Consider the following 14,865-nt stretch of genomic DNA (forward strand, 5'->3'; position numbering starts at 1 on the left):
CTTGCCGCTAACCATCAGGGTCTTCCAGTCTGTTAGAGGGGTGCAGGTTACATTTGCGGATGGGGCCGGTACACTTTCCGTGCACCCCCAACCTAGGAGGGCACTTTGCTGTGCAGGGGGCAGCCATAAACATTGTGAAGCACTACAACACACTCGAAGACGTCAAACCCACTGAAGGTAAAAATAAACCTGAAGGAAAAACAAATTCAGTGAGTACAAAGTTGGACCGATAGAAACACTTGATAAGTCACCCTTATGCGGTGAAGCTGTGAACTTCCTGTGACAAGAGCAGTTTCACAGAAGCTAAAAGTGGCAGCAAGGTTTTCACACGCTGGCTGGGGTCAGACACTCAGGAAGTGTCCAGGGCAGAGCTGTGAATGGTGCAGCGGGTGCAGTGGCATTGGAAACCAGGGCCCTCAAGGGCCCACTACACTCCATCACTACACAATCCAAGCAACGGGGGTTATTTCCATAGTTCCATTGGGACCCCTGGCTCGCTTGCACCACTGAAAGTGGCCAGTCAAGCGGCTTAAAAAAAGGCTCTCTTTGCATTTTATAGTTCGGGGAAACAACAGTGCTTTTAAGACGGCTAACGCTGTAAAAGCAGGTGGTGCTTCGCGTCAAGGGTGAAGTTATTTGGCGGAGCAGTGTGGGACACCCCTCTTGGTCCCTTACCTGAAACCGTGAGTGATGAAGGGCACGGTGTAGGTACTCTGATAGAGCTGTATGCGGGTCACTGCATTGGAATAACAGCTGTACTGCAACTCGGGACAGACGTACAATGGCGGAGCTGCGCTTTCTTCCCAGTATTGGAACACTAATGTGTGCTGCTGGCACCAGATAGACAGTGCTTAATTTCAGCCTGTGGTTTTCGGTGCTCGGCACCAGCACTTAAATGTCAACACCAGTGCTTGTGACAGTCTGCCACAAGGTGGCACTTTCTGACTAGTTTAGAGATGAGAACAATAAGTGTTAATTATTAATTTAATATACATAAAAATTGACTATTACCTTCGCCCAAGCCATTCTTATAACTTTAGGGGCCTGGACTAGTCCGAATTGCCACACTTGTAGGAGTGCGATGGTTAGTAGTTGCGTTGGTGCTGTCATTGGCAGCATGGCAGGGGCAATGTGTGGTACAAGCTGCAGCGGGCTCCCGATGAGAGCCCTGGCACATTTGTTTCACAAACCGAGCACTGCAGATAGATAGATTAACAGAGCAGGTCCGGGTCACGGTACGGAAAGAGGAGGGAGCTAAGACTGAGCTGCATTGGCAGAGCTATGTGTAGATTTCAGTACTGGAATAGTACGTGGTGTTGTAGTTCAGTAGCACGTGCACTGGCCGAGCCCTGTCACATGAACAGCGGGGCGGCTGCACATCGGGACTGAGATGCATCAGCAGAGCTGGGGATGAGCTCCAGTACGGGGTTAGTGTGCAGTGCAAGTGTGGGGATACCTGTACTGGAATTGTATGGGGTGCTCGGGACTGTGCTGTATTGAAGGAGCTCAGTTCTACGGTAACAGCCGGTAATGCAGTTCAGGAGCGGGGTGCACTGGCCGCAGAGAGTGCAGGTCACTGCACTGGAAGAGAAGAGGCTATGGGGACAAGGCTGAAGGGCATTGCCTGAGATGTGCGTCAGCTACAACTATCGCTGGACTCTGGGCACGTCAAAACCTCTTTTTTTTTGTTTGTTTTTTTGTTTTGTTTCCAAAACCTTTATTCAGCATATAACATCAATACACAGGGTAATGCCTACAACCACAAGTGGCCGGCAGCGTGCTACAAGAAGTGAAGGGAGGTGGTGTACACAGCGATTAGCCTACAACCCAGCAAGGGCCGGCCGCGTCCCGGTACATGCAAATATGCAGTTAGATAGCACAATGGATCAACAACTCAAACAACCTTACAGAACAGCGTGAATAAACCCCGCCTCACTAGCCTCATGATGAGAGTGATCAAGAAGGTTAACACTACGCGCCAATACAAAGAGCATCGAGAATGCTAAAGCCCAAACTTATATGGATGGGGAGGGGGGGGCGGCTTCGCCCGGCAGCTGTGGGTGCAGCAGTAGGTAAGTCTTCAAGGGCCCCCATATATCCCGGGGCCGGGAAGCCTGCGGCAGAAGGTCAGAGTACAGAGCAAGCTGATCTTGCCAAAGAATCATTGTCTTCATCCAGTCCTTGAATTTCGGTGCCCTCCCCCTGCCCCGCCTGCAGGCCACCCCCCACTTGGCAAGGAGGAAACAGATAGAGGCAAACCTCCTGTGCGCTACAGGGAGCTTCTCGGTATAACCCAGGACACCCATCAGTGGAGACGGCGGCAGCGGGCCACCCAACATTTCCCCAACTGCAACAAACACTTGCTCCCAATATTCCTGAAGGGCCGGGCAACTCCAGGCCAAGTGTAACAAGTCTGCGTTGTCTGCCCGACACCTGTCGCACCTGTCCGCACAGAACACGCTTTGGCAGTTACCTACGGTGAAGGGACATTATCCATGCGGCATGTGCAGTGCATGCACTTTCACTTCGATACACAAGACTGTGACACTAAACACGACCTTCATTTGGGAATTGAGATCCCACACAAACTGTAATACAGCCAATTGTATCTATCTTTTGACATGTCCCTGTGATCTCTACTACGTGGGGAGGACAACTCGCCCTATCAAATTGCGTATTTCTGAACACCGCAGTAGTTTCCGCTACCATAAGGACAATACTAAAATATGTACACACTTTCTCGAGAAGAGACATTCACCAGACTCAGTCAAATGGTTGATTTTAGAAGCAAACCCCCATCTCACCAAACAGAGTCTTTTCGCAAGAGAACAGAGATGGATACACCGTTTGTCCTCCAACATTGATGGTCTGAACGATGATATCCCATGGGGCTCAATATAAACTTGAACCAGCTCATGTTTCACTTCTTGTCCTAAATGTCACACAATCGTAGTAGTCCTACTACCATACTACCTAGGGACCAGCATATTATTCAGGGTTGTCCCACACTCTTGCTTTATCACCTTTTATTCCCTGAATTACTTTGCCCCCACTGTGATGCTTACAATCACCATTATAACTACTATAATAATGAGTGATTTTATATGGGACCAGCCAACCCCACTGGTCCTGAATAGTTGCATACACCCTATGTGTCTTGCATCTGTCCCGTTCCAACATGGCCGCCACACAAGCAGACACCACTTTTTTAGTGGCTCACTTTACATCCCAATCCAAAATGTCTGCCAGCCATAGCAACGATGTTTACAGGTTGATATATTGACCCCACCCTGGGTCACATGACGATCCGTTCAGCATAAGTCCTCCCTCGCTGTTGTGCACGTCACCTTCCGGGCTCGGTGGTAAGGGTAGGTCACTGTGCACGACATGAGCATCGCAAAACGTGAGTAAAACAGCGCGCTTGCCGGAGCGCGCTTTGAAGAGCGGTTGTCTAATTTTTCAAATTCAATCTCTATACCTTGCAAGTTGTATACTTAGAGACATAACTACTAGCTTCCGCTACAAACCGCTGAGATATCCTTGTATACACCAGCTGGTTTTTCGACTTCAGGTTTAAGCCACCGTGGATTTCTCCTCAGTTCCCTGCTACTAAGGCTACATGCTTTCCACATAGTGAAACTTAATTTGCCAGAGCGCAAGCTTTCTTTACCTTGTTGCCCTGCCCCACCAACACAATAGACTCCATGTACCGAACGGTGGTTCACCAGTGCTTGGCTGCATTGTTACTGAGGTCTATAGTCCTCTCTTATGCCTCCGTATTTCGGGACATTGACACGTTAAGACCCACTCGTCTTCTATGCCACTAGGTTATTCACTGGGACCACGAGAGGTTATCACTATCACCCTCCCCTTATTTACAGTCACTTAAACTTCAACACCTACTAGACCATCCACGACGCTACTTTAGCATCAATCAACTGTTCGTTGCTTACTGTTTTGGGAATGTTTGTGTACTGTTTGGCTGTGTTCTTTGATATACAGATGTTCCGTTTTTTCAACCACTTTTGATTAACTTTGGGTATATTTATGAGCTCAATATCGCATTCATACATGAGACTTGTTTCTACAGTCATGGACCTTCAGTCCTTGTATGTTAACCTATTTTTGACGTTTTCTGTCATTACAATGATTTCTCCTCCTTGTTTTACCCACCCCATGACTTGGTCCCTTATACAGTTCTACTTTTTGAGAAATGATTGCTCATGTTACACCCACCGAGCACTGTTGTGGTCTGGACCTATACTAAATAGGGTGAGTCGTCCTTGTTTATTTCCTGCTGCTGTTCATGGAATTCCACACAGGTGAATAGACACTTTAGTTCACTGTGGGGATTCACCACTAATAGATATGTCCTGATGCGTTCCCACGCATCAGTAACCACCACCATTTATTTTAATGAACGATTGAAGAGTCACTTTTATGGCTATTTCTGAATTGTCGTGTCTACCATGTACCTTTTTAACCGGTATCACCTACCTTTCCTTTTACAGGTAGTACCAGACATTAACAGGTATTTTAACTCAGAGACACTGACTAACTTTATACCATTTCATTTGAGAGTATTAATATCATAACACTCTCTCCATTTGTAGATAGTTACTTGTTAGGTCCTGAAGAATCGCGAGTGTATTTACTCCATGCGAGAAACATGTTGACCATTTTAACATAGGCCACTCACGCATGAGACATTATACTCTGATGAGTGCTACACCTTCACGTTTTTAATCAGGGAAGGAGGCCCCCAGAATAAAATTAATTCCTAGCTGGCACTCTCAGCCCTGTTTTATATCACTTAGTCACATCTACATCACTTAGGCCCCCACACCCGCACTTCACCATACGGCAGTTGGATTGAAGATCTCCGACAAAGTGCCTGTTATAAAGGGAGCCTGTTAGGCATTGCACCGCCGGCCCGACGAGGAGCAGCCCATATGATGAAGCATAACACCTGAAAGGGTGTGTGAGGGCATTATTATCCAACAAATGGATTACCAACTCTAAACACACATTGGATGTAGTTGGTTCCAGCCTTCCCCTTGACTCTTCTTCCTCTTTTTTCATGTATTGAGGAACAGCAGAAATATCCTTATTGGTAATGTGCACCTGGCATCCGCCCGCAGCCCAAACCGCCTCAAACGGGCGGGCGTATAGTAGTATCTCTGCACATATTTAAAGTGCGTAATGCGCAGTCGGCTGCTAGCAGACACCTTCTCTATCTGCGTACAACAATAGAGCCACTCCCGGTCTGAGATTTCTTGTCCCAATTCCTGAGACCATCGAGCACGCGCAGCGCTCTGCGATGTACCTAATTCAGCATATAGTGATCTCTAGAGGGTGGAGACCAAGTGGGACGCAGTCAGCGCTCCCATCAGTATATGCATCTGGGGAAGCACCGGCGGTTCTCGAGGGTAGTCCGGGGTGCAGGCATGCATCCCCTCTCGCAGGCGTGCATACAGAAATGTTTCCATAGCATAGGGGGGGCTCCGGGCATAGCTGCTGGAGGGTAGCAAATGTCCCATTGGGATAGATATCTCCCCACGTACTGATTCCCCGCCGGCGCTGGAATTTGTGGAAGATGCCCTCCCGCAGGAGGGACAATTGGGGGTGGAACGCCAACGGCATCCGGTGGGAATAGATCATTGGGTTCTGCATTTTGCGCGCCATCCACCCCCGGGCACGTCAAAACTTCGAATGGTAAAATCCAGTCAAGTTATCAGAGTTCTGAAAAACGCAACTCTCCACTGAGGTTCCATTATATGTACATTTTACCACAGCATGTCCATTGTGCTTATGCTAAAACCATTGCTGGATTTGACTGGTCCGTGGGAGGTCGAGCTCAGCTTTAGCTGGGGCTGATCCCTGTCAATGAAGGACAGAGAGCCGATTCCCCAAAAGCACGTGAATATCCACTGAGAGTAGAATTGTTTGCAATTCACAGACGTCTCAGGTCATATGGCCTTAAAACTGTGTCACAGTGCCACCCATACATACTATGGGGGTGTTTCCGCATTGCTGTTTCCAAATGTATAATTGTGCTCACATTACAATTCTTCACTGGGAAAAAGCAGCCTGGAAGTGCAACTGCTTATTTTTTTTCACCCTTGGAGATGACTTTTTCCACTTTGAGAAACAGCACCCTCACAGCCTCTCCTCCCCCCGACAAAGTTTGTAGATCTTCCATTCCCCTCCCCACTCTGGAAGGGGATTCACTTCAGTCGTTTGCCGGAGCGTATCTCCAACCTTTTGTTTGAGGAGAACGGGTGGGACGGGAGTTCATGTATGAGTCCGTGCAGAGGCGCAACTACAGCCAAATTTCGGGGGGAAGGGGGCTGAATCTTCAAGCAATAGGCAGAGTGGAGCTGCAGGGGCTCTTAGAAGGGTGAAACAACAGCGAGGCCTCATTAACAAGTAAATGGTCTTTTAAAGGCCTGTGAAGTGCTCGGGTGGGGCTGTGTGTGTGCCCTGGAAGCTGTCTCATCCCGGGCTGCCACACACGAGGGGGGGGGGGGGGGGGGTTGAAGCCCTTTCAGTCCAATGGGTGTTGCGCGCCTGAGTCTGGGGCGTTCACAAACTCTCAGGGTAAACCAGGCCTTGATCACAATTGCCATCATCTTTTGCAGGGCTTAAGCATGCAACATGATGGCGGGTCCTTCTCTGGTTGTATGGCGACACCTTGTGGCGGCTAAGGTTATCTACCTATCAAGAATGTATCACAAAAGCAGTATAAAAGCCTATATAGACCGCCCAGGCTGCCTTTTGTGGACACCTGACATTTGAGGCTCAAACGGTTTTGTGAATTGGGCCGGTCTATTCAGGAAGTCGAGGCAAAAATGAAGGAGGGAAATGACATAAAAGGAAGAAGGAAATTATATAAGAGGAAAGTGGAAATGCTACAAGAGGAAGATAGGAAAGAGATGTAATTTCACAGCAAACTACGTTTTTACTGTAAGAAATCCAGAATAAAAAGTGAAAAATATTAATTCAGGCCTTCTCATCTCAAGGACCAAGACTCTGGAACCCCCTTCCTGAGGTTTTAGGCTCAATCCCAACCTGTTCTGCTTCCGGAAAACCCGATCCTACCTGCAAGTAAGTACCTTTACCGACCTCCACCTTGTGACTTTGACTGTATAGCTATAGGTTGTTATTAGGAATATTTCCTGTTTCGTGCAAAGTGCTCTGTGTTGCTTGGTTTGTGCTATACAATTGTAGCTAATAAGTAAGTAAATAAAGATTATGATTGAATTATCTTTTAGTAATACAGGAAGGAGATGAATAATTATTCCTCTCTTCCACACTCGATATACTTGGAAACAGCTCAGAAAAACACCGCGCTCTCCTGCTCCACATAACTGGAAACAAACAATTGATATATATATATATATATATATATACAGCAGGTGAACGAGCACATGACAGGGGAGGTGTGGCCTTCCAATTAAGAGGACTGCAGATTGATTCAAAACTGAGGCGTGGGGCTGTTTTCAGTGTGGCGGCGGCATCTGAGGAAGACGTTTGTCGAAATGCATTATGCCCAAATCCGCTTTTCCAATTAAAGGCTTCTTTCTGTGAAAACCCCATGTGGCCCCTTCCTTCTGCTTCGCTGGAGGTTTCTGTGCATATTTTCGCGTCAACCAGAGACGCGTTAAGGGGCACCGTTCTGCAAAGTTGGCTGGAGGCTTCACTGGTGTCTGCGTGAGCAGTATGGTTTTTTGCCGAGGTATCGGATTTCTCCAGCACACCTCCTTAAGCACCGGCAAAGCAAGGGATACTGTCACCCGACAGATTGTGATTTCACAAAGTGGCTGGGGTTATTAAAGTCAGCCCATCACCCGACTGAGCTGTGCCACGGAGGTTGGAACGTTTGTGGGGACTCGAGGAAGCCGGAGGAAATTATTTACACAAGAGACAGCGCGCCCTGTTCTGCAGCACCCTATTTCCACATGGATTCTATTCATGAAGTTTCCCCTCGTATCATCGGCCCAGAGGAGATGCATGCTGGGAGCTGTAGGACTTACCGTTATGCAGCAGGTGAACGAGCACATGACAGGGGAGGTGTGGCCTTCCAATTAAGAGGACTGCAGATTGATTCAAAACTGAGGCGTGGGGCTGTTTTCAGTGTGGCGGCGGCATCTGAGGAAGACGTTTGTCGAAATGCATTATGCCCAAATCCGCTTTTCCAATTACAGGCTTCTTTCTGTGAAAACCCCATGTGGCCCCTTCCTTCTGCTTCGCTGGAGGTTTCTGTGCATATTTTCGCGTCAACCAGAGACGCGTTAAGGGGCACCGTTCTGCAAAGTTGGCTGGAGGCTTCACTGGTGTCTGCGTGAGCAGTATGGTTTTTTGCCGAGGTATCGGATTTTCCAGCACACCTCCTTAAGCACCGGCAAAGCAAGGGACACTGTCACCCGACAGATTGTGATTTCACAAAGTGGCTGGGATTATTAAAGTCAGCCCATCACCCGACTGAGCTGTGCCACGGAGGTTGGAACGTTTGTGGGGACTCGAGGAAGCCGGAGGAAATTATTTACACAAGAGACAGCGCGCCCTGTTCTGCAGCACACTATTTCCACATGGATTCTATTCATGAAGTTTCCCCTCGTATCATCGGCCCAGAGGAGATGCATGCTGGGAGCTGTAGGACTTACCGTTATGCAGCAGGTGAACGAGCACATGACAGGGGAGGTGTGGCCTTCCAATTAAGAGGACTGCAGATTGATTCAAAACTGAGGCGTGGGGCTGTTTTCAGTGTGGCGGCGGCATCTGAGGAAGACGTTTGTCGAAATGCATTATGCCCAAATCCGCTTTTCCAATTAAAGGCTTCTTTCTGTGAAAACCCCATGTGGCCCCTTCCTTCTGCTTCGCTGGAGGTTTCTGTGCATATATATATATATATATATATATATATATATATATATATACATATATATATCCAGCAGGGTGACCCTTTCCTCCGACTTCGGTCACAAATCGAGGCGCACTCTGGCACTAATGTTTCAAAAGTTTTTAATCACACACACGAACACGGACAGACGCGTTTCGGCAGCACGCCTTCCTCAATACATATATATATATATATACATACTTTTTCCCACAGGGCTTCCTCGCGCACTCACGAATTAGGAGACGGTTATACAGCGATCAATGCAATTCAATTTTTATTTCATTTCAGCATGCCAGTTATGCAACTCTACGCGTTTCGGTCTCTAGGGAGACCTTGTTCACGAGACTGACAACAGGAACCACCTTTTTTTTCAAAATATAAGCCACACATGTCAGTAATTACGTCATTTCCTGTTGCAGGCAGCTAAGCATTCTGGTTTTTGTGTTTTTTTTAATAATTTATCAAAACAATAAAACAAACTTATTAACACATTATAAAGAAAGGTATATGTGAATTCTAACATACCACTTTAAATTGTACATTTCAAAATATTCGACATGTCTTTGATTATGTCTAATGTTGATCTATATACTACGCTTATGTAAGCAGTGATCGCACTCTCATCCGCTAAAGTTTTATTCATTAATATAAAGAATTTTAGATTTTATAAAAGCAAACAAGGCCCTCCAGTGGGCGATTGTGTTAACTCAATCCATCTGTCAATTATTATGAATTTACTTTAATATCGCCCTCTAGTGGGCCTTAATTCAAGCTGGGATGTGATGCCATCATCATATCTTGATACACTGCTGTAGCGTGATCTCTATTTGCTAATGTACAATTATTATGGTCTTACCGGCGTGATTTTTAACCAAAATTTATTCGACTTTTTTTCTCATATATCTTATGTCCTTTCATTTTTGTCTTAACTGCCCTGTCCTACTCAGATAATGTGAATGGGGACATCTACAATTTTTTTTTTTTAAAGTATATGTATATATATACACAGGAGACTGATTATAGTTTTAGCTCTAATATAGTTCACATGATTGATCTTTATTGATAATGTAGCATTATCACAGACAGTTCATAAGTGATAATGAAGTTCCTCATCCTGGTTCAAACCATCAGGCATCAATGTTCGAAAGTTCAGAATGTGTCGCGATTCCTTCTGCCTTAGAATTTTTTCTCCGTCACCCCCTCTTGGGTGTGTTCCCACTGCTTCCACCGCATAAAATTTTGGAAAAAAGTATGAATAGTTAAACGGCTTGGCTCTGCCGTACCTCTGACGCAGCGCCCAGGAGCCGAAAAGTGGGCCGTTTTGAAAGTATATATATAAAATACCAAAGCTGTAAAGCCTGCAAAATTGGAATCAACAAAAATGAAATAAGAGATCCAGAAGGACGAACCATCAGAATTCAACAAAGAATCACTTGGACCACTCAATTCGTGGTATACGATAAAAGCCCTTCCAAATTATGCACTATTATTTGGCTCACCTGTGAACAAGGCTGAAGGCAGCCGAAACATGTCCGGGAAAGAGAGAAGGAAATGCTGCCACTTTGAATTTCAATAAAGTTTGTGTTCCAGAGATCTGGGCTTCGACAATTTTCTCTGTTGGTGATTTGAAAGGCAGGAGGCTCCATGCCTGTCTAAAACGAAGCTGCCCTGCAGGGACGGTGGCTCCTAACAAATGTGGAGAGTTTTGCTGGATTCAAATTTGGGGGGCATGTTCCGCTTACCTTTGATGCAACAAATCGGAATTTTCCTGGAATAAACAGCATGAAGGTGAGAAAGGGCGACAGGAGGGGAAGCTTCTCCTCGTGTCATTTCTGTGAAACCTGAGCTTTTAAATATAGTTGTTGGCAGCCGACTGAGCAAGACTGCAATTATGACAAGATGCCTCCAGTACATTACGTGACTGTCCATGAAAATGAAAACGAGTGCATTTGGACAATATTTAACTGCATTGCAATGACTGTTTACGCTATTAAGCTTGACAAGTATTTACATTGCCAGTGCGTACAAGCTATTTACACCACAAGTGCATTATGGACTATGTATGCTGTTACCACAAAAGTCAAGTGGGTAATTGGATAAAAGGCCTTCAAAATTATGCACTATTATTTGGCTCACCTGTGAACAAGGCTGAAGGCAGCCGAAACATGTCAGGGAAAGAGAGAAGGAAATGCTGCCACTTTGAATTTCAATAAAGTTCGTGTTTCAGAGATCTGGGTTTCGACAATTTTCTCTGTTGGTGATTTGAAAGGCAGGAGGCTCCATGCCTGTCTAAAACAAAGCTGCCCTGCCGGGACAGTGGCTCCTAACAAATGTGGAGAGTTCTGCTGGATATATATATATATGGCCATTCACATGGTTTTCTGTGCATTGTAGTGCGCTGTAATCTGCTGGATATATATATATATATATATATATATATATATATATCCAGCAGATTACAGCGCACTACAATGCACAGAAAACCATGTGAATGGCCACGCCCACTGGGGGACGGCATTTGGAATATAAATTGTGCGCTTAGAGTGCTCGGACTATCTTCAAACAACGCCACTGAGGAAGGGATCTTAGGGAATCCTGAAACGCGTCTGGCATAAAGAAACATTTGTGAAACCTGTACTCGAATGCTGACTGTTTGCAGATGTCCTGAAAACGATCTGCTTAGTCCGCGCACTATGAATTGCCTGCCAGTGATCAAGGGTTTGTTTAACTCGAAACACGTTTGGCTCCAAATGAAGAAGCATGGCAGGAGCGCTGTGTTGCAACCGCCTGGGGCAGCAGTATGGTTATACCCCCTCATGTGTGACTGCTTCAGTGGGGCAACTCTTTGTGTTTATGTAAAACGGCCTGTCCAGCCGCGAAGCAGTCCCGCCGCCATGGATGGCGGATTCTCAAGTCCTGCACTTGTGAACTTGTCATGAAACGAGGGGGACCGGAGCCACAGGTAGATATTGGCGGCACTGCAGCAAACCTATCTATCGCTTTTGAACTACTTTAGTTTTAACATTGCATCAATGGTGGTTGGGACATTACGGACACTGCAGTGACCCACTGGGGTTTTTCTAATGGGACGCAAGCCTGGCTTAACATTGAGGGACTACCATAACCAGCAAGCCATGCAAACTGTGAACGCCCATATGGGCGGGGCTTGTATTTACAATAAATGACGTCCTGAAAACGATCTGCTTAGTCCGCGCACTATTGGAATGAATTGCCTGCCAGTGAGCAAGGGTTTGTTTAACTCGAAACGCGTTTGGCTCCAAATGAAGAAGCATGGCAGGAGCGCTGTGTTGCAACCGCCTGGGGCAGCAGTATGGTTATACCCCCTCGTGTGTGACTGCTTCAGTGGGGCAACTCTTTGTGTTTATATATATATATATTGCAAATGACAGGTATATCGGACTCAGAACTATTCCAAGTCTGCCTTGGTGTGAACAGCGTCGGCACAATTTCCAGCATTCCGTCTTTCAAAAAACCCACTGGAGGGTAAGAACAATGTCATTAATAATGTGAGGAGGCACAGAACCTACTAAAGGAAAAAGTATTTTTCGAAGGGGCATTCATAAAATTGAAGGTACTACACATCCCAGCAGGCAGTACGCATACTCACCTGTGAAAAGAGCATGCTGGGACAATGCCTCTTTAAATCTGCACAACTCGCTGAAATGCCTGTGAACAAGGAGATTCATCTCTGAAACGCGTAAGGCTTTGCAAAATCATTTGAATAAAGAATGCTGTTTGCCTTCACGAACCTGTTCTAGAGAGTGCTCTTCAAACAGGGGAGGAGGTTGTATAAACATATATATATAACATATATATATATATATATATATTAATTGTAACATTTTTCCTCTCATATTTCGAGTCTTTTTCCAATATTCTTGCAAATGACAGGTATATCGTTACATATTACATCTGTTTCTGGTAAGGCTTTTCTTCATTGAATTATACACAATCAAGATCTTTAAATATACATTCCAACTTATAACAATAACAACTTAAACAATTGTCTCATGCTATTTGCCCATGTAGAAAAGTTAGAGTATTTTTTCAATATATACTTTAAATGTGATTAGGTGCAATCCTATCTCTGCAAAATGATTTTTCATTTCATAAACTGACAGTGGTGTAGAGTCAACCTCTCCCTTGAACTAACAGTGGAAGTATCGGTCGGGGTTATGAATGCTGTACGTATTTCTGCCCATGCGTTGTCTATGGACTTCTGTCACAGACCTCTACACTCTTCTACTTTCAAAGCAGCTGCTTCACTGCCTCTCATTTTGCCACCTCCCTTTTCCACCTGCGGTCGGTGGGTTTTCTGGGGGTCGCCAATGCCTTGTCGCAATGTCTTGTCGGGCTATGCCCAAAGCCAATCCTAGATGTTTTATTCACTTTTTTTTAAATTATCTTCTGGTGTACAAACCTAGCCGCGTATCTCCACATTATTCAAACCTCTCCTTAGTGTTCTTTCTAGGTCTTGTGTAAACCCCGCCCGGATGTTGGGTATTACGGGGCAACACCAAACCAGGTGAACGAAATCTGCACCCACAAAGTTGCACCTGGGCATTTCAGATTATCAGTCTGTATCATGATGTTCAATCAGTGTGGTGCTGGGTATTTCTGATTGACTTAGTTCAGCTGTGTGTATCGAAAAGGGGTATTTCTAGAGATGGTGTGTATCTGGAACACGGTCTTGCCCCACTCCTTAACACTAAGCTGACTCCTTAATAATCCCTCCCACCTATTTCATAGCGTTAGTAAGTCTCCAGTTCTCACAGAAATGAGTTTTTATAAAACCATGAGATCAGTTTGGTCCTTTGACAAAAGTAAGCACAATCTATAGCAACTCATGTGTACGCGTTTCCTGGTTGGGATCCCCAGAAAGTTGCTGCAACACTCATCCACGCGCCCGTATTCCATGAACGGAATACCTGGTAATTCACATTCGTCCAGATCAGTCAGGCTCCTGAGTTGCTCCTTGGTGTTTTGGTCCCCAACCGTGTCGATGCCTACCCCCGTCCACTGAGGAAAGCACCGTGCAGTGAAGAACCCTCCATGCCATGTGGGTAGCTGAATTAGAGGCAGCACCGGTGCTTACAATATATCCCCAGATTTCCCTCCCTTGAATCAGCATTTTAGTGATACGTTTTAACTTCTAGATATCTAAATACCTGGGCCTCCCATTTAATGGTCATCTGCTCTACTATATCTGGGAACCTCCACAAGTCGGGGGGGGGGGGAATAGGAAAGGCGCAAGTCTTCACCCAGTTCATGCGTAGTCCTCACACCACCCCAAAAACATGCAGTATCTTCATACACTAGAAAATCCGACTGGTCTCATCCTTAGTAAACATGAGCATATCATCATCGTAAAGTGAGATACTATGCTCCGTATGCTTGGACCTCACTGGCGAAGGGTTCACCTGGATGTGAGATAGAGGAGGCTCTAACCCCACCACTGGCCCCCGTTACATCTCATACCCTAGCGACGATTACTGACACCGACCGGGACAGAGCCAGGAAGGGGTTAAAACTGTCCAGTCATTTTCACCTACAGGATCGGGAACGCCACCTCCTCGACGCCCTCCAATCCCGGAGCACCGCGTGGACTCAGGAGGCGGGGACTCCCATAGAAAACCCGGATGATGCAAACGAGGAGAGGGCGGTGAGGAGAATCCCAATAGAGGAAGAGGAGGAGACCACGACGACGACCGGAGGACGCCGGGACCCCGGAAGAGAAGCAGACGAAGGAATCCAGCCCGACGAGGAAAGAAGCAACGTGGAACGGGAGGAGTGGTCCGAAGAGTGGTGGACACCCCCGGAAGACACGTGTAAGCCGCCGCAGCTCCGGAGAGTTGCGGCCATTGCAGTACGTAAAACGGAACAGGGGGCAGCGCAGAGGAGGGAGGAGGGTGGCGGGTTCACCGGACTGCACGACTGTCACC

General features: G+C 46.3%; 1 protein-coding gene across 3 annotated transcripts in view; it reads left to right on the forward strand.

The window, feature by feature from the left end:
• Window positions 1–3,342: 3,342 nt before the first annotated feature.
• The window catches only part of LOC146784282 (uncharacterized), a 157,586-nt gene continuing 146,063 nt past the window's right edge, over window positions 3,343–14,865 (forward strand). For 2 of the 3 annotated variants that reach the window (XR_014970833.1, XM_085635346.1), the window contains exons 1-2: window positions 3,343–3,403; window positions 7,023–7,107. The gene's annotated coding sequence lies outside the window, so the exon portion shown is untranslated. The remainder of the gene's footprint in view (window positions 3,404–7,022; window positions 7,108–14,865) is intronic. The other variant, XR_014970832.1, reaches the window with a different exon arrangement.

This window comes from Triturus cristatus, chromosome 11 (genome assembly GCF_964204655.1).
Source record: "Triturus cristatus chromosome 11, aTriCri1.1, whole genome shotgun sequence".
NCBI classification, from domain to species: domain Eukaryota; kingdom Metazoa; phylum Chordata; class Amphibia; order Caudata; family Salamandridae; genus Triturus; species Triturus cristatus.